We start from the raw sequence: 20,911 nt of genomic DNA, 5'->3' as shown, positions 1-20,911 counted from the left end.
TGAAGCGGTTTATATCATCAGTTTTAGTAGGGGTGTGTGTGTGCCAATAAAAATGGCTTTACTTATTGTTTCCAATGGAACACAGGCTGTGGACGATGGCTGCTGTTTCACTACAGCAAAACATAGATTGCATCCGGATGCTTCTCCCACCAACACCTCACACTTACCTTGTGTCAACCCTGAATACTTGGTAATGCTGCTGAGCTTGTAATTAAGGTTTGTGCAGTACTGTGAAGGAGATGAATGTGATCTTTTCAGTATATTTCTTTATCAGTTGGAGGCAGAAGTAAATTCCTTTGGACAATCTGGAGTCTGTTACTGTCAGTGGAAGTGTGCTGTGTGGGCATTAGGATACAGTTAAGAGGTGTCTCAGCTTGTCATTTCCTTGCTTTTTAGGGTATCAGAACCACCCTTAATATTTTAAACCAAGTTTTTGATTGTGGAAGGAATATAAAAAAAAGAAGCCATCCATACAGGTGCTAAGAAAGTGAAGAGGACTGGCTTTGTTTATCATCTCTGTTTTAAAAACTTGTTAGCTGGCCCTGTTTTTTCCTCTCTCTTCCCTAAAACTGTAATTTGCTTGACTGCAAAGCCTTTCTGATAAAGGCAGAATTGGTCAACTCTAGGTTTCCCGCTGCTGACTGTAATCAGCAAGCTGCTCTTTTTCTCAAGCAGTTGTTTCAACAATTAGGAAAAATGATTTTTTTCATGAAAATGTGCCTCTCCGTCTCATCTCTCCACTCCCCCAGAACATAAACCAACTGTCCACATATGCAACGTTGGCACTTAACACAAGTGATACAGCAGTGAGTCATACAGAAATGCCAGAATGTAAACTGGACCCTTAAAAGAACTAAGATGCTTTATCCCAAATGGTGTTAATCTTTAGACTACTACAGCTGTGCATACCTTTACATACCCAGCACTGAAGAATGAGTATAGGGGAATAAACTTATCTTATCTCGTCCTCTATATCCCCATCTCCAACAACTCTGCTTCAGTCTCAGTTCCTTACTCCTTTTCTTTCCCTACCCCAGTCCAACATAGAATCATAGAATATTAGAGTTGGAAGGGACCTCAGGAGGTATCTAGTCCAACCCCCTGCTCAAAGCAGGACTAACCTCAGCTATATCATCCCAGCTAGGGCTTTGTCAAGCCTCAGCTTAAAAACCTCTAAGGATGGAGATTCCACCACCTCCCTAGGGAACCCATTCCAGTGCTTCACCACCCTCCTAGTGAAAAACTTTTTCCTAATGTCCAACCTAGACCTCCCGCCCTGCAACTTGACCACTCTTTACCCCACCTTTCCAGAAAACTCAACCCAACAACTAGGGTTGTGACAGACTCTAGTTTTTCACCCACCCCCTTACGACTAATGACCAGCCCCAGATTCCTGCACAGCCACTTTCATGGGTCTGCCCCCAGCTTGACTTCCTTATACCTTGGCTTGTTCCCCTGCAAGCTGTTGGCGCAAGGGACTGCTTGAAAACGAGCAGCAGAGGGAGAGGAGTCGTGTTGGAAGGACAGGCTAGGAAGAAATTGAGAGTCCTGGGGATAGAAGCTTTTCCTACTGTCCCACCCTGTCCAGTCTTCAGTCAGCCTCCTCCCAGACAGAATCTCTAGATACTCCATGTAGCCCACGAAATAGACTATCCCCAAGTGATGGACCAGTTTTCTAAAGATATACAATATTTTAAACACCCATATATAACTCTATAGGGTCTCATGTTTTATCACCATGAAAGGGACGCAGGAATATTTCTTGAAAGTTGCTTTTTCACCTTCAGAAAATTTGTTTATTAATGAGTTTGCAAAGTTTAACTAAATTAATCCAGTTCTCAGTTATTTTGTTGTTTAGAATATAGCCTTTGAACGTGAATCCTTTCCGGTCATTTTGATGCATGCAAGAAGTGTTGATTGTAGTCTAGTTAAAAAAAGATATTAGTTCACATTTTTCTCTGTTTTAATTGGAGAATCTTTAATTGGACATTCCCATACTACTGTTTTGGTCCTTTTCCATCTAGTTAAAATATATTTTCCCCCTTTTTAAAAAATTGTTTACATTCCATTTATTTCCTTCATGGCCGCACAGCACAGCTTTGCAAATAGGGTGTGGTAGCTAACATGTACTGCCTTAACAGGTTCTGCAGGGGCAGAGTGCTAAATATTGTGGTGCATGTGTAAAAACAGTGGCTGTAATTTCTAAGCTGTACATGGTCCGTCCTGGACTCAAATTTAAAAACAAACAAACAAGGCTTTTAAAAATCACAAGATGTTTCCCTTGTACATCTTAAGTTTGAAGGTGAATAGTAATTGCAACCTCTTGGATATTATTCTTTCAGAACGCTGAAATGTATTGAAAGATGTTTAATGAAGCCTCTTTAACCCCTCCTCCCACAAAGCATGTTAATTTATATTTAAATTAAGTCTAATGTTGAACTGTAGAGTTTGGTGAAAGAACACTTTTGATTTGTTCTAGTGTGTCTTTAGTCTGCTGGCAGAAGATTCAAAAGAGGTAGGAGACCAATGTCAGATGGCTGGGGGCTCTGGCTCTCTAACCAATCCACTGCTAGAACCATGTGGGTGCGTGTGAAACCTTCAGTTTGTTCATTAGGAATGTCTAAAAACATGGCTGAAAGCCAAGATTAAATCACGTAGTAGTATGAGAAAGAGTACTCTAAGTGCACCAGCATGTCATTAATTCAAGAAACCTCAGCATATATGAGGGCCAAATTCACCTTTGGAATCACTCCACTGACATAAATGGAGCTATATCAAGTGATACGGGTGGAGTTACACCAGGGCTGAATTTATCCCATAGGTTTGTCAACACTTCAGTCTTTTTCCACAATGCAAAAAGTAGGTAAAAAAACAGCAAATGTTTGATGGCCTGGCGTAGACTCCTGGCTATTAGTCAATGGATGAGCACAGCTAAAAATATTATAATTTCCAGAGTTTATGGTTTAAAATTAGCTAAAATCTATATAAATGCTAAGGGATTTGTACACATGATCAGCTGTATCATGTGAACATCACATTTTGTAGGGTCCATAAGCTTCATATGTAAGGCTAATTAATGGGGAGGAAAGGAAGCATGTTGAATGACAAATTCATAAAGTGAGATAAACACAAATGTGGGGTTTTTGTTAAAAACAAATTGAAGCAGGGGGAGAAGGAACCTGGATAAGATGAATTTCAGTGCTCATGAAAGTGAGTGATAGCTAGAGAAAAGCACATTGCAAATTATTGCTATGCAAGCTTTCTTCATCATCTTCCCCCATCTTGGTCAGTACATATTAATACTAAATTGAAACATTCCCCGTTTTCTATTTCTGTTCCTGTCCTGAATGATGATTAACTACGTTATATCGCTAGAAATATGAATTGCAAAGCAGGACAAAGTTTTCCATAATATGGATCACATTTTAATATAGAGATGGTCTTGTGAACCACTCCCCTTTACATTTGAAATCACACATCAGCTAAGCAATTGCTTGCATCGAAAAGGAACATTGAGCATACATGTGTGTGTTTTAGCTGTCTGTTAATGCAATTTAGCAGCTGGAAATGGAGAGCACCATGACAATAAGCAAGTTTATCACTTAATTCCATATATTATGTGAGAGCCTACTGTTTAGATTTGTGCCAAAAATTCTTTTCTTAGATTCAAGAAGATAGCAGCTCACACCAACCTTGTTGTTTTAGTCATCACCACAGAGGAGGTCTCAGTTAAATCCAGATTCTTAATCCTTAGTCTAATTCCTGACTGGTTCCAGAAGAGTGAGTCACATTTCTCTCACCTTCCCCAGATCCTGCCCTTAGAGCTAGTTGGCCTGACGCAGGGATCTGGCCCTCCGAGTTTAGAGAGAGTTCAGTCAGCCATCTTGGGAGCTGGAGTGATAAAGAAGATAGTACACTAGCAAGGAGAAAGATAGTTGGGATGGTATACTGGAAATTAATTTGACATTTGACTGAATGTGTGTTTGGGTGACTAGAAGAGGGATTTCTGGTTAGTACAGGATTTTTTTTTTTTTTTTTGTGTGTGTGAGACATGCATCTTTAGGGCTGAGGCCCTGATCTGAGTGTCTATAATAGCCCTGGATTATTTTCAAACACCCAAGAAAAGTTTATAGAAGGCCATGTGCTTTTAAACAATGCTAACAACATATTAAATATAATACAGTAAGTCCAAAAGTAACTGGAACCCTTTGTGCTAGCTAACTTACAGTTTTATACAGGTACCTGCCACCAGGATATCGGAGTGCCTGCCACAAAAAAAATCAATAGCAATAGCAAAGTCCCAAGAGGATTTCATGGAATCTCTGGTGCTCCCATTTTGGGGTGAAAATTCTGCTTGAGGTTTTGGGTTTTTTTTTGTTTTTTTTTAAAGTTTTTATTAATTTTCTTCTCTTTCTTGAGGGGCATTTCTGTGGTGGAAAGCAACTGGAGCCCATTGTTGCCACCAGCTCAGTGAATGAAATTGTGTTTCAGAAGGTATAGGAATCACGCTGAAATCAAAGAAAGAAGAGCCAAAAATGTCCAGTCTTGTTTCCAGTGGAGTTAGTAGCAAAATTCCTGCAGACTTCAGTGTGAACGAGCCCAGAATATGTTTGTTTGGATTTTTAAAAACAACTAGAAGTGTTCTAATGGTTATCTGGAGGTGTTGTTTTCAAATGTGGCTCCTGCACTACAAGCAGACTTCTAGTGTTCTGTGAAAGTAAGGACTTGATTCTCCAAGTGTTATTCAAGTGGTGTTGATAAAAAGGAGGGGTCTCTATATAAAGATTTCTCTAATGAAATGGCCTGCAGAAAGAAAACTGACTCTATGAGCTAGATCTTACTCACCATTTTCAACTCTGCCATTGGATTCTTCAACTTACAAAAAGAAAAAAAACAAAACCTACCTTGGATTTTGTGACAGCCGAGTTATTTTTTTATAGTATAACATACATACATTTACAGGTAACAAGCAACAGAAAATAGTATTTCACATCATTCTGTCAGTCTAGAGTTAGTTGGTCTCTAAGGGCCAGGCCCCTAAAGTTAGGGCCAGATTTTCAGAAAATCTGAGCTTCCATTTAGGCACTGAAATAAAAGGCCAAATTTCCAAAAGATTTCAACACACGGATTGCATGTTGGTTGCTCACCTCTTTTGAGAGTGTCACAACAGGAGAAGACTTTTGAGAATCTGGTTTTTATTTAGGAACCTAAATGGGAACTGAACTCATCTGGAAATTGGGTCCCAGTTGCAGGTGCTGAGCTCTTGAAAATCTGGATCTGAATAGCCACTTATAAATTCAATTAATGTACTTGTTTCAAACAAATGGACATAAATATTACTTTTATATGTCAAAAACTACATTGGTCAAGGGTTGTATCTCATAACTCCTGTATTTGTAGCCCATATCAGTTAGTTTTGCAAACTGTTACATTCTACAGGATATATAAGACAATACCGCTAGTATTTTAAAAGCCATTAGACAAAGCTCACATAACAATGGGGATGATTAGAATAGAGTTCAATGGAATTCATATTCAAAGCTGCAACCTTGAGTAGAAAATGGCTTTAAAATAAAGGTACTATGGAGAGTGATTTTATAATCTATGGAGACACTGTGCTCAATATGGATTTATAAGTTAAATATTTAATTCCTTATTTAATTCCAGGTGCTGAGCTGGGGGCAGTGAAAACCTATGAACTGCGTAAGCAGAGCCTGATAGCGGATTTGAATGTGAATGACTATTACAGAAATCACCAACAGTCTCGGGTAAGAAACTCTTTCCAGATAAAGGCCTGTAATCCTATTTTGGTATTGCTAGCTTGTGCATGTAATGATCTGTCACCATGCACTGAAGCCAGCTGAACTGCAAGGAAGAGATATGCTTCCTCACGCAGATTTAAAGAAATGTAAAAAAGCCCCTGAGTAATGAGAGTCTGAGAATAATCATCACCGTTCATTTCACAAAACTGCCCAGTATCATGAGGCTTTGAGTGAAGAAAGTTTGTAATTACATTTGGAGATTGGGAATAACATTCTTGTTTGGTAGGTAGAGATGACATTGCAGTGTGGAAACCTATTGAGGGGGAGACTAGCCCAGGTTAGTTGTCCTCTGCAGCATCTTACAATTAAAAACAAAAACAGAAAACCACACACACACACACACACACACAAAATTCAGCTGGATTTTTTAATTTCAAGGAATTGAACATCATCCCATCTGAAACAAGTTAAATTTATTTTAAACAGAAAAAAATGCAGGAATAGGAGACAGATATTGAGAGCTGCATAAAAACAAACTTAGTATCACAAAAGATTTAGGATTTTTTAGCTTTATGCCTGCCAAAGAGTAATCTGCTTAATTTTCCAAAAAATAAATATCCCAAGCCAGGAGTACTAATTCTTCACTATAAACTGCGTGATGGGGGTCAGCTTGTTCAGAAAAATGCTAAATGTTTTTCATAAAGGCAGATAGGAATGACAGGGTAGATCATGCTGGTGGGGGGCGGGGCAGCAAAATATGTGAAAAAGCAAAGTCAAATATAGTAAAAATCTCAAATGAATCAAACTGTGCCATAGAATCTCTATGGATAGAAATTCCATGCTTGAACAACAACGGTATAGCAGTAGGAATATTCTACTGACCACCTGATCAGGGTATGATGGTGACTGTGAAATGCGCAGGGAGATTAGAGAGGCTACAAAAGCAGAAAACCAATGGGAGATTTCAACTATCCCCCACCTCGGGACAAGATGCAGAAACAAAATTTCTAGGCACCATTAATGACTGCTTCTTGGAGCAGCTAGTCCTGGAACCCACAAGTGGAGAATGAGTTTAGTCCAAAGTGGTACAAGGAAGTGAATGTAGCAGAACTGCTTCGTAATAGCGACCATAATGTAATTAAATGTAATGACCTCCTTGGAGGAAGGGGGCAGGGGAAATACCAAAGAAGCCCACAACAGTAGCATTTGTCTTCAAAAAGGGGAACTACACAAACATGAGGAAGCTAGTTAAAAGGATCAGTCAGAAAAGTGAAATGCCTGTAAGCTGCAGGGAAACTTTAAAAAGCTACCATAACAAAAGGCTCAAATTAATATATACTGCAGATCAAAAGATCCAGTAAGAGGACCAAAAAAATGCAACCATAGCTAAACATAGTAAAAGAGGCAGGTAGAAGCAAAAAGATGACCTGCAAAACCTGGAAGTCAAATGCTACTGAGGAAAACAAGCATGTGGACAAGGGTGATTTAGTGGATATAGTGTACTTGGACTTTCAGAAAGCCTTTGACAAGGTTCCTCACCAAAGGCTCTTCAGCAAAGTAAGCAGCCATGGGATAAGAGGGAAGGTCCTCTCATGGCACGAGCACAGGCGTGCACTTGGTGTGGTTCACCCCCCTCCCTGACACCTGCCCCTTCTGCAGCATGAGGGAGACGCTGGCGCATGTGTACCCGGAGTGCGCCAGGCTGCAGCCCCTGTTCCAGCTCCTCCAGAACTTCCTGCTGAGGTTCTGGCTGCACTTCTCCCTGCACCTGTTCATCTGTGCACACCCCATCCGTGGCCTCACAAAGTCACGGGACCTCCTCGTCCACCTCCTCCTAGTCCTGGCCAAAGTGGCCATCTACAAGACCAGGGAGAGGAGGTTGGCTGGGGGGGGGGAGGGTGTTCTGCGACTGCAGGGCCTGCTTCCGTTCCTATGTCCGTTCATGCATCTGGGCAGAGTTCCTCTGGGCAGCATTCGCTGGCTCCCTTGACACCTTCTGGGAGCAGTGGGCACTGTCCAGGGTTCTCTGCTTGGTGTCCCCTTTTGGTTCACTTCGTTTAAACCTGTGACCCCCCACGCCCACTCCTTTTTTCATTAGTTGTCCCACACACTTAGTTGTGTCCTGGGTCCAGTGACTCCTCCCCTTCAGGGGGAGGGGCCTTTAGCAGTGGGCGGGCTCATGCCTGCCCACTTCTCAGGTTACAAGTAGTACACACCCCTTCATATAACATGAGAACCAGGGCTCACCCAATTAAATTAATAGGTAGTAAGGTTAAAAACAAACAAAAGGAAGTACTTCTTCACACAACACACAGTCAGCTTGTGCAACTCACTGCTGGGGTTGTTGTGAAGTTCACAAGAATAACTGGGTTCAAAGAAGAATTAGGTAAGTTCATGGAGGATAGGCCCATCAATAGCTAATGGCTGGGACTGGCTCACGGGATAGATTATTCAATAATTGCCCTGTTGCATTCATTCTCTCTGAAGCATCTGAAAGCAGGCACTATCCGAAGACAGGATACTGGATTAGATGGAATGTTGGTTTGATTCAGTGTGGCCATTATGTTCTTACAAGATTTCAAAGGCTTCATTCTCGAGTCTTGGCATGCCCAAGTTATATAACCTCCCTTATGTTCTGGAACTTTGCCTCCTCCAAAACCCTCTGTCTATCCTGAATGTCCATCTTGGCCTTCAGTCTGCAGTTCTAAACACCATTAATAGTTCTGAGTAGAAATATACTTCCTTGCACTCTGGAAATCAAAGCGTTGGGTCTCTACACTCTGGAATAATCACACTGAACCATAAACAGAGTAAAGTGATAGGCATATACCCTCTTTCTCAAACTTTAAAGTGTTTTGCAGAATGATAGGCTGTTATTGGGTAGAGTTTGAGGATTCAACACATCAGATTTACAGAGTCAACATTTAAGGACCTGCTGCAAAGCTCATCTCTGTTCCTAGCCATTTGAAAATGAGAGGAATTGTAAGGATGAGTAATTGTTGGAAAGATGGGGGAAATCAAGCTTATGGGAGGTCTTGCTTGCTGGTGGAGGTTTATATCTGTTTGTACTGCTGCATTTTCAAGAATTATTTATGATGCATTTTAGTTATGCCAAAAGCACCTAAGGCATATGGATAGATACCTTATTTAGCATCTATAGAAATCTAAATAAATACTGCAACGTGCCAGCCTTTCCCACTTACTAGTAGAAGATAGCCACTTCTACCAGATTGTGTTTCTCAAATTATTTGCAGTAAACAGTGTATATATCCCCATCTGCATCCTTCTAGGCCTTATTTAGTCATAAAACAGTAAATTATTTCCCAGCCTGCACTGATAGCAGTGATACCACCAAGCTATTTTCTAGCGGATTGATTTACCATTGTGCTGTAAAATGTATATGAATATAAAGATTTACTTAGAATGAGATTGTCTGTAGATACCCATTGAAAACCTAGAGGAGGACATGATGACTTGGAATATAATTCCCTGTCTGAACAGAACAAACACAAACAAAAAAAAAAACCCAAAGCAAACAAAAAAACCCAAAAGAGCTAATGAAGATACAGCTTACAGAAGAATGATTTGAGGAGATTTTGTAAATGCTAAGCCATAAAGATGAATGCTGTAGCCTAGGGAAGGATGTAGTTCCAGATTAATGAGCATCCCTCAGGTTTATTACACTGGTAGCACTGACAGAGGATGCTGTTGAAAAAGTTTGACCAAGTGACTCGCTCAGGTTCAGAGAGGCAGTTTGAACTGATGAGTACCTGTCTCCCGGTCCTGTGCTTAGGTCATGCCTCACAGGGACTATTGAATCTGAATGCTTAAAGTTATTTTAAGACAATGTTCTTCATCAAGAACATACTGCTTAGAACCAGCGGTATCATTAGTAACTTCGAGGGTTCATTTAGTATTCAGTGTGCATATTTAAAAAAAAAAAAGTCAGTGCACATTTTAAAATGTATCACTTTCTAAATCTCCACTGCAACGCTGAAATGTAACCACTTCTGGGCTGGAAAGATGGCTGCCATTCTGAGCCAGCAATACCATACAGTGTGTTTAGAGGGAAAATTATTATTATTGTTAATTTCAGTGATTCTTTTCACCATTGGCAGCTTGATGCACTAATTACAGAGAATAAAACAAACAAAATCCTGTTAGTCAAAAGCTAGGCAAAATAATAGTCTTACATTGTTCTGAAGATTGATTAGATTCACAATTACAGAGGGGGAATTTGGGGAGGCAGAATTAATTACCTATCCCAGAGTGCAGCCAAGACATTGGGTTTTCGACACCTCTACAAGTGCCATCAGATTAATCCCCACAGGTGGTCAGGACCTCCAATTTCCATTGTATCAGCTGAAATCTCCAGTAGCATAGCATTCTCTATACCATGGCATGGCACTGAAAGGGAAAAGTGCCACGTGCTGATTTAGCCACCCCACTTTTTGTAGCACCAAGGTTTTCTCTGGAGAGCTTTCATCTAATTATGGAAAAGGCCCATTCCTCATTTGCCTGTCTGTATTGTATTTGTTATATGCCAAAATATACAGCCGTTTAAGATGGCATAGCTTCATCTTTTTGTTAATTACCAGCTGAGCTTTCCAGTGCTTGTGCCCAGGAGTTAATTTATATTTGTTTTCTTCCTGTTGAGCTGTTTTGTGCTGTATAGATCCCAACTGATTTTCTCCCTCTTTTATATCTCCTTCTTATGAGAACCCAGGTTACAGTCTAGTTGAAATTCTTTGGTCTGTTTTATGCCAGAGATCAGACTAGATGATCACAATGGTCCCTTCTGGCCTTAAACAAAACAAAACAAAACCCCACCAACCTATGCATTTACCAATCTACAGCTTAGACAGGACTCTCTTTAGAGTCTTTTGCTCTTTTAATTGCCTGCCAAAGTCTTTGAGTCTTTCATCCACCCCATGTCCTCAGTTTGTTGTGTTTTAGGAAGGCTGGCCATCCTTGCTGGCCCTGGAATATCACAGACTGGATTGGGAAACTAAGCCAGGTCATTTGTTGCAAAGATCTTATGTAAGGCTATTGTATGTGATAAACACTAGTTACAGTAATTAAGACATGAAATACAAGCCATGAAGACAGTTCAAAGTTAATAAATGAGTTTGGTAGATAACATAGCCCCTGGCTGAAGTAACAAAACAGTATTTCATAGTACTAGTGCTAGTCCTCAATGCCTTTAGAACCCAGGGTTACAGTAACAGTGAACACACTGGCTTTTCTGCACATAGGCACAAAGTGAGCTAATGAATTCAGGTCTCTACCTGAGACCTGCTGCTTCACCTTGATGAATAGAGGTTTGCAGAACTCATGCAGCTAAACTACAACTAAGCCAGTAGAAAGTTCCAGAGGGGCAGCCATGTTAGTCTGTATACAGCAAAAACAATGAGAGTCTTCTTGCACCTTAAAGACTAACACATTTCTGCAGGCATAAGCTTTCATGGGCTGTAACCCACCCACAAAAGCTTATGCCCACAGAAATGTGTTAGTCTTTAAGGTGCTTCAGAACTCTTGTTGTTTAAGCCAGTAGAGACAAGTTAAGAGGAGTGAAAATAATAATGCTTCAGATCACACAGCCCTAATATCATATACCCCTTTTTTACTTACCTGGCTCTTTATCCCACTCAGGATACCTCCTTAGTTGTCAAGCCTGGAGAAGCACTGCAATCTACGTAGAATCTATGTGACAGCTTTTTTCCTTCAAAATCAGCCACATAAAGTTTTATTAGGCTACCCAAGCCCTCTCCAGAGATACAATCTACAATCCTGCCTAACGCTATCCCAGTGCAGGATGGGTATTTCCCCCACTGATTGTCAATTATTTACACATGCTCAATACGCCTTCTGGCAACTCCACAAGATACAGCTGTGCAATGGGGTGTCTTATGTGCTCCAGTTGCTCACCAGCCGTAGTAGAAGAAAAGTTTTCAAAAAAATAATTTCTGGGATTCACTGTATGCATGTGGAAATGCAGCCTGGGCTGCTAAAGAATGAGAATCCTCAAAACCTTGTCTACAGAGTGGAGTTGTACCCCTATGATTTGTATTAGTGCATTGTGTCCATGATCTGGCTAATCTAGTTAACATAAACCTATTTACAATGATCTCACACAGAATTCCCTCTAGCTTTTTCAATACCAGTACATTCCCAGACTTCTCCACGCAGATCCCTGAAATGGGGTTTGTGGAAGCAGACCTCCACATTTAGAGAGCTGCTTTACCAAGTTTTTTTATTTGTGGCCTGTATAAATAACATGATTCAGTGTGTAAAGATAGCAGCTATGTACAACTGAATAACAGCAATATTGCATTAAGAGATACTTTACTTTTTTTTAAATAAAATAAATCTTGAGAGTCTGCTGCATTGCACCCTGTAAACAGAAAACTTCTATGCATAAAATTATAGAGCTAACAGAGAATTCCAGTAGTCAGGTACACTGGAGATACTGCCCAGGGTGAGTGCAGGAAGAGCCGTAGGAGCATTATAAAAGTGTGCTGAGAGACATGCCTATTGCAGTGGTGTACCTGACACACCAGTGCTTTCTACCAGCACTAACACAGCAAAGGTACAGAGTGACTTGATGCAGGCTGCAACAGTAGTGAACCATGCTTTGAGCAAACACAATTGCACTAATACTGGCAACAGCCGTGAAGCATTAAAACACTTTTGAATGTGGACCCAAGGATCCTAATTCTCAGTTAAAACATGCCTGCAGCTGGGGCATGATTAAGGTGGCTCAGGACTACTCTAGTTTATACTCTGCTTCACATGGCCACATATGGGCCCTGAGAAGAAAAGAATAGCTGAAGGTTGGGATTTTCAAAAGTCTCTCTGTGACTTAGGAGAACAAGTCTGCAACTTTCAATGGGATTTGTGCTCCAAAGTCATAGAGGCACTTTTTAAAATCCCCCCCATAGTGCAGTGCATGCAAACATACCCCTGATCCGATCCCTGAGCCAAGGGCTGCGAACAGGGTCATTGAAAGGCCCTGACACCAGTGCTACACTCTCCAAGCAGTGCAGGCGGTATACTCTGGGTGCTCTTTCCACCCAATTTAAGACTGCTCTATGCTGCCAAAGCCATAAAAGGGGGGGGGAGGGGGTCTTTAATGTAACTGAGAATCAGAGCCAAGCTGTGTTTCAAGCATATACCCAAGGCTTCAGGGTGGTTCAGAATGTATTGCTGATGCTGGCAGCTGGTATATTTCACAATACAAAATCGACAGGATGCAGCTAGTTGGCATCAGAGCAAGACCTATTTCTGCTCTCAGAGCACTTCTTATGAGTTGCAAAGCTGCAGCAGAGACTTTTCAGTCAATTGGCAGAAAAAGTCCATCTGGAGCAGAAAGTGCTCAGAACCTCATGGAGCTCTTTGGAATGTCATTTTTATTTTTAAGTTCACAGAACATTGCTTCATTGGAGTGTTATAAATATAGTTGAGCTGGTCTGAAAAGGTCACATATATTGATCTAGTGGCTTTGGTGCTTGTAGTTAATCTGTGGTCTCTTCTTGATACTGATGGGAACTGAGGCTTTCAATCCTGACGGTCTGGACGTTGGAAGGGATTTTAATTAGAACATGACCGATGGGATACTGGAGTCTCTTGATTCCATTTATACTCACTATGTTTTGAAAAGCTGACTAAAATAATCCAGACTTTGCTTTTAGTATAACAGTCTTCATTACATCCCTATTGTCTTGATGTGTTTATCTTTACAATTAGTAGTTTTTCGGCCTCTTTGTACCTCTCAAGTTTCCAAGGCCTGTATCATACAATTAATTAAGACTTAATATTTGTCATAGAAAAAATTATAAAACACACAACTTTGTCATGGCAAAAAATGTAAAAAAAATCATAATTTTAGCTGGAAAAAAAAAGTCAAACCACATCTGTTTTTAAATATAATGCATTTTAAAAATTTGTAAAAACTGATGAATTGGGGCACATAGCAGCCCAACATTTTCACAAGAGGCCTCTGATTTTGGGTACCTGTTTTTGGTAGCTCAATTTGAAACACCGTATGCTTGATTTTCAGAGATGTTGAACACACACAGATGCAGCTGCAGTCAAAAGAAACTCAGGACATCTGAAAGTCAGGCACAAGGTGTCTCAGGTTGACTACTGAAAAAATGAGGCAGCCAAAATCAGAGGCTATGTTTGAAAACTTGAGCTTAAGTGACAGATGCAAGATCACCAACATAGCGGGCTAGTGAGGGAGCTAAGAATAGCACCATAGTGTCAGTAAGGCCCCTGTTGTTTTTCAGTGGGCAAACTTGTCTGATATGGGACAAATACTACAAAGCAAGGGACAAGAAGAATGCTACAGAAAGCTTTAAAATAATTTTGTTTTTTTAACAAATAATATTTTCTGTGACCTTCTGATTTGGCATTTTAAGTTACGCTTCACAGCATTTTCAGTGTCAAACAATACAACATCGCTGTACTCAGAGGTTACAGAGAGTCTTGTCAACAAAGATTGTTACATGAAAGTATATCAGCAACAGGCAAACATATGAAGACTCTTTAACAAACACTTCAAACAGCAAACAACTAAGATTTAGATCCAGGGCTGTTGTTTGGTGTAGCTCTTTGCTATTAGTCACAGGCTAATAATGAGTATATTGTGATACAGTGAGTCATCTAGTTTCACTTCAAAATATGTGACTTCTCAGACATGATTCAGCACTTCTTATGTAAATAAAAGAGAGAACAGCCAACAAGGGTGGCCTGGAGGTAAATTTGAGTCTATAATTGAGACACAATTGAGAAATAGTCTGTGCCCCTGTTTTGAACGCTTTTTAAGTGCACACTCCTGCCATTGGGCTGCCCTTGTTTAACCTTCCCTTCCACAGAGTTACACATTACAGCTATTTGGGTGGGGCCCAGCCAGTGAAGAATATGTATCTCTGGCAGAGAGAGAGAGTTTTTTTGTGTGCTTCTATAGAAATTCTTCCTTCCCTGACAGAGTCACTGCCAATGGACAGTAACTACGTATCGTTCCTCTGTGCACCTCTGCTTTAGGTGACATCTTGCCATGGAGTAACAAAAGCTTCCCTGCTGAAGTAATCATGCAGGATTGTCTCAGTAGCAGGCCAAGTCTTTGCATTTTTACCTCTTTTAAAATCTTTTCACTTCTGATTAGGCCTGGAGGTGAAAGTTACCAAACCCAGACTTTAGAGTTCTAACTCTATAAAGAAACTTGATGTGTCACTGCTGGGTTTGGTTCGGTCATCACTGCTTCTTACAACATAAGGAATGCTAGTGTAAAATCAGCGGGAAGTCAATACAAAGCTATATAAGTCCAGAAACTCCAAATCCAAAGTTTCCTACATGGAGAAATTGATACAAAGAAAAAAGTCCCAAACTACGTTGCAACCTTACATCTTATTATTATTAATACTGACAAAATCAAATGTGATCCTGGGATGAATTGCTTCAAAGAAACAAGTTTTTTCACATAGCCAGATATAGCTATGTCTAATAACAAACTAAGGGGAAGTTATGATTGTTTATAAGAAGCCTTTGTGACATTAAGAATAATCCTTAGTTTTTTTGTATCTTGTGTTAATAATGCTGTGATTTCCTCACTTACTTGCTTTTTAACTATTTCCATCCTTCTTAAAGTGTTTTTGAGACATTACCATAGCAGTCTCTAGGCATATTAAATTGTATGCTGATCAATGTTATTGTGGAACATTTTTATTAATCTTTATCCCCTTTCTCATAGCTTTCAAAACAACCTGGAGCAGAGAAAAATGAAAGTAGGTTTTTTGGAGTTCAAAATCACTTCTCAGAGAGTCTTGTTTACTAGTTCTCATTAAACCTGCTAAACTTCACATGGGGCAGGAAATACAAAGGCCCATACAGATGTAGAAGTTAACAAACCAGAAGAAAAGATTTCTGGAAATTCAAGTTGCAGAAAATTGCCGGGAAGATTTATATCACACCAATATATATTGAATAAGAATTTTTAATTTAAGTTCTTCAATCAGGAGAGAAAATACAGAAGGAAAAATTAATGTTTTGGCAAAAAGTTTCCGTTTCCTGGACTTCACCCCTCCCTCTGCCACACTCTTCTATTATTGTTTTTGTGAAGAGCTGCATTAAAAACTCTGCTTGTTCCACATTTGGTGTGTTAGAACTCTGATTGTTTGCTGCAATAAGATTTTATGCTGCTTTTACCAGCATTTATGAGCTCGTTTTAGAACACCCAGAAGGAAGGTTGGTTACTCATTTGTTGAAGACTTTATCCATTTAATAAGGCTTTTTTGTTCTCTTCCCTGTTTTTGAGTGCTGACGTTTTGTTTCTCTCCTTTGGCTGGATCAGGAAATTCTAGTTACCAACGCAGGCTCGGAAAGAAACACTAAAAGTGAGACTTTACCACACGTAGAACAAAGCAAATAATGGGATTGTTTTTACGGGACTAATCACAAGCTGTAAGAAAATATTTTGCTTTCACTTACAGAAGGCTCTTGGCCTCTCTAGGCTAAAATGTGGAGCTCTTACTTAATTTAGTGAGCACTTATTCATGCAAGTAGTCCTACTGAAGTCAAAGGGACTACATGCGTAAATGCTCACCAACATGAATTGGGGCTCCATAGTCTGGTCATCTGAGAAAATTTACTATGTTTTTTTGAGTGTTTCAGGTTAAAAATCTAGGACCATTTTATTCCATTGTCTTTTAGACAGTGAGCTTTAGTGCAGACTCAAGGTTCCCTAGTGCCCTTTAACAAAGTCCTGTTTCAAACAGCATTCCATTAAAGCATACTACGAGGTCTACATGGACCAATTACAAACCAACGCATCATTGTGCTTGAAAAATCACCCCTGTACAGTGCATCAGCCCACAGTGTAGACAAAGCCTCAGTTTTCAATTTTGCTTTGCAGCTTGGTTTTAAAACCTCCTTCCTTCCTGTAAAGTTTCTAGCTACATCCTTGGGGTTGACCTTCATGTTATATAATATCATATATCACAAAGACTTGTCTGTCCTACAGCTGTGAGCTGCAAAAAGCATTTAAACAAAGCAAGCTTTAGATTTAGAGCAGTTGTCTGGATAATGGTTACTTTCTCATACAGGACGAGATTAACTCATCAGTTCTGAGGGCAAATTCTTGCCAAGTTACACTACAGCATAAGGAGTCTTATGCCTCTGTGAACAAGAAGGACATTTGTCACTTTGTCTCAGAAGTAGCGTAAAACAGAAATAGTTATGTGGCGAGAAAACTTTGTGGCAAATGATTTGTTAATCCGTAGAATGTTAACATTCCCCAAAGACATGGCATTGCCACCATGTGGGCAACACCACTTATACTTTCACCTTGTAATTCCTTGCATATAGTGGCATCACTAAATTAAAACAGAAGCTAACAAATGAGAATAAACATAGTCTAATGACAGAACAACCAACAAATTTCTCCATATTCTTCCAGGTCCAGTGTATCAAAGTGATATATGAAAACATCCTCTCTTCCGCCCTCCAAAACACAGATGTACTTTTACTGGATAAGGGTTATTGTTCTGAATCCATTTCAGACACATCAGCTACAGAGAAAAATAGCAACTATTATAAACACGATATAACTGAGAATGTAAGACTAGTGATGTCTGAGATGAATGTGAACTACCCAGGTTGTTATTCCAACCCATAGGCAGCCTCCAGGTCTTGTACCTACAGTGTGTGTGGCAAGCGTGCTCACAACCAATCTCTTTCAGTAGGAGTCGGGCTAGACTCTATCAGACTTGACGCAACCTCTTGGTGTTTTTGCCAAAGCAGCGCTGGTTCAGTTTTATCGTGCGGTACTATAGTGACACCTAGTCTCTAGTTAGGTTAATTACACCACATTGCCCCAGAATGCCCTGCAGAGAATATACCTAGAACCTATTTTCTACTTGGGGCATTGGCTTTGGCAGTCAGAAAGTCCTGGTTCTAAGCAAAACCTGCATTTTGCATTAAGGCTTATTGCCCCTAAACCTAATGAACTGAGCCAGTAGTGAGAATGTAATAGTCTGAACTATAGCAAAATATCAACTACTTCTTTAGGTCCATAGGTGATCGCTACAGGACATGCTTTGGGTCATCTCTTTTAATTAATTGGTGACACCATCAAGCTTGAAGACTGATGGCTCAACGCTCATTGTTTTCTAGTCCTGTCTTGTCACTAGCCTTCCCCAGATCTCCTCATCTCACATATGCGGCTAGTACAGCGACTCACTGCTTACATAGAACTCGACCCAGAGGAGCAGCTTTTCCTAATTGCCAGACTCTGACAGTAGAATATGACCACCTAGCTCAGCTCCACCTGAGAGATCCCCATTACACTTTTGCTGTGATAAAGTAGCCTGTGTTTAATCTTCAACCCTTTCCATGCTGAGCATCTCCTTCCCTTCTAGAGTCACAATTAATAGTGGGGCATGTCAGAGCACAGAGAAGCATAACCATACATTTTTTTCTATGTAGTCTTATAACTGTTTTCCTATTTTAAAAGTGATTCCATATTTCACAATCCTTTGCTTTGACCATGAGACTACATTCTGTCTCATAGTTGACTAAGTCATTACAAGTAGACATCAGTTCTCATTTATTATTTAGTGGCTCTCATGGATCTCTCTCCATTGTAGTAAACAAGTGAGCCTAACCTAGCTGGTCATTTGATGTTCACCATTAAAAAATTAGAAAGGTCAATTTTAATCCCTTTTTGTTCTTTGGGTCAATAATTCTTGTATTCAGAACAAATACTTCTTTTATTTTTTGGTTTAGTATTTTGGATAGCTGAACCTCAGCACCAAAGTTTTAAGGAAGCAGGTGCCTGTTGTAAGGCTGTTGAACATTTTACCCGGCATCTTGCAGTATGTTGGTTTTCTCGCAGTAGGCCAACTCATGGAGGGACTTTAATGTTGTCATTGGCAGGTACAGCCCAACAGAGCGCACAGTACGTTGCTATTGAGCAGGATTAAGCTCCTAGAAAGGAAAACAATTATGCTTGGCTATACATACATAACCTGCTCAGAAAGCATTACCTGTATTGGACTGAGTGGTTGCTGCTTTATGAGCAGCTCAGCTAAGGAGCCTTTCAGAATGACGCACAGCTGAATGGTTCTCTGACAATGTCTGAACTGAAATGAACCACTCAGATACCAGTAGATGGAAGCCGTTTCTCTTTGTGTTTTTTGGACTGTGCCATAGTTTTTAAAAAATTACAAACAAGGACCAGATTCTCTTTGTATTTATACTAAGGTAACTCCACTGATATAAATCCAGTGTAACAGCAGAATTTGGTTTTCTAGCACTCCTTCTCACAGAGACACAGCGCTTTTTTAATAGGTACCATTCCACTGCATGCACACCCCCATTCATAAATAATAGGCCAAGAATATTCAGCCAAACTCTACTACTCTAATATTCGAGTGGGCTAATACCTCAGAATCTGTGGGTTTGCCAGTCACCTGACAGTTAGGAAACCACCCTTACAGTTATATTTCTGAAGAGTAATAAATAGTCATTTAGGATAATAATGCTTTGCACTTCTTTAACATCTTCACTTAACTAATGAGGTTTCGCAACACTCCTGTGAGATATGCATCATCATCCCTATTTTACAAATAAGGAAACTGAGGCACAGAGGTTAAATGATCTCCACAAGGCACCATAGGCTCATTGTCTGTGAAACATTGCGAAATAGAACATCCTTTCCTGTTGCCGCAAGACCATGTTTTCCACAGTAATTTAAACTGCGCAAGTCCCAAGGCAATCTCAAGCAGTCAGTCCATTTTGCACTTCGGGGGGCCAACTCTGCCCTCATATGGACATGCACAACTCCATTTGACTTCAGAAGCAGCTCCCTAGGTGTGTCTGATAGCAGAACTGAGCCCCTGGTAGTGCGGAGAAATGCCAATCAGAATTTACCTAGTTATTATTCCTGCTTGTTCTTTGCTCTGCATGTTTAAAAGAAACATTTTTAGGTTGTTGAATTCATTGATTATTTTTTCCTCTGTATGAAGGAATTGTAAGTAGGCTTTTTTTTCCCTTCACTTTACAGCTTGAGACTCGGGGAACAGTGGATAAAAGAGTGCTTACCAGGGTGTCCAATGAATTTGGAATTTCCCAAAGAGGCTTTTATATTGAATACCCTTCGCCGTGTGTTTTATAACTTCCCCCCCTTTTTTTTTGATCTTGGTTTACACCAAACTAAAACAAGTGTGTACCTGTCACACAGTCCCTTGCAGGGGGGGGTCTATTACCGTCTTTAGAAGTGGAAACACCAATTGATAATTACGTTAAAATAGCATGGAACAAAGCAGTTTGTACTGAAGAAAATATGCTGTTTCTATTGATTATATCCTAAAACTGCTCACCATAACTGGAAACAGATGACTAGCAGGCACTGTGTGTTTTTGACTGACCTTCTATAACCTTTAAAATCAGAAGCTACAGAAATGAATGTGGTTGCTTTATTGTGTACTCTGGATCACATATTACATTTTCATTCTATGATTCAGAGGTTTCTCCTGATTAGAGCTTGGGTTTGTACAGTAAATATGTAAATGATCATATACACAGCTTATACGGGAATATTCTATAGTGCATTTGTCAATTTATTGATTTACTGTGCATGATGACAAACTATTAGTGTATTGCCTCCTGTTTGATTTGGACAAACTTTCAGGAAAATCACTTTATTCACTCCTTAACATTCTTGTTCTTTAAAAAATTAGTGCACACAAAATACGGGAGTTCTTTTCTTTTTGTGGGGAGGAGGATGAGGGAAGGAAAAAGTCACAATCCTGACTTGAACCAGAGGAAAAGAGTGATGCAGTAAGACATTGAACTATTAATTGTATTCATAGAAAGCAGCTAGAATATTTATCCATCCATTTGGTTTATTGCTGTTGGTTGGTAATAAATGGCATTTTGCAGCATTTCCTGAAAACTGAACCATGAGGTGGGATGGAGACTGAAAGTTTCGCAGAGTTAGGGGCTATGTAATGAGCCTGGAGCCCTCAGGATTTCACTTTCAATTGATCAGTCCAGATTTGCTGTAGCATTCGTTTCATGCAATGCTCAGCTCTGTAAACAAATCATCGCCCTTTGATTGACAGGGAGAGGGTCTCCTCTTGCCCACAGGG

At 40.0% G+C, this 20,911-nt stretch overlaps 1 pseudogene; it reads left to right on the top strand.

Moving 5' to 3' along the window:
- The first annotated feature begins 52 nt into the window (after positions 1–52).
- LOC137148307 (E3 ubiquitin-protein ligase MARCHF7-like) lies at positions 53–20,035 on the top strand (annotated as a pseudogene).
- Positions 20,036–20,911: the final 876 nt, after the last annotated feature.

Source organism: Emydura macquarii, unplaced genomic scaffold (assembly GCF_026122565.2).
Source record: "Emydura macquarii macquarii isolate MOO-44397 ecotype Brisbane River unplaced genomic scaffold, CSIRO-AGI_Emac_v2 contig_629, whole genome shotgun sequence".
Lineage (NCBI taxonomy): Eukaryota > Metazoa > Chordata > Testudines > Chelidae > Emydura > Emydura macquarii.
Note: the sequence above shows the minus strand (reverse complement) of the source record. Positions and strands in the feature narration are given on the sequence as shown.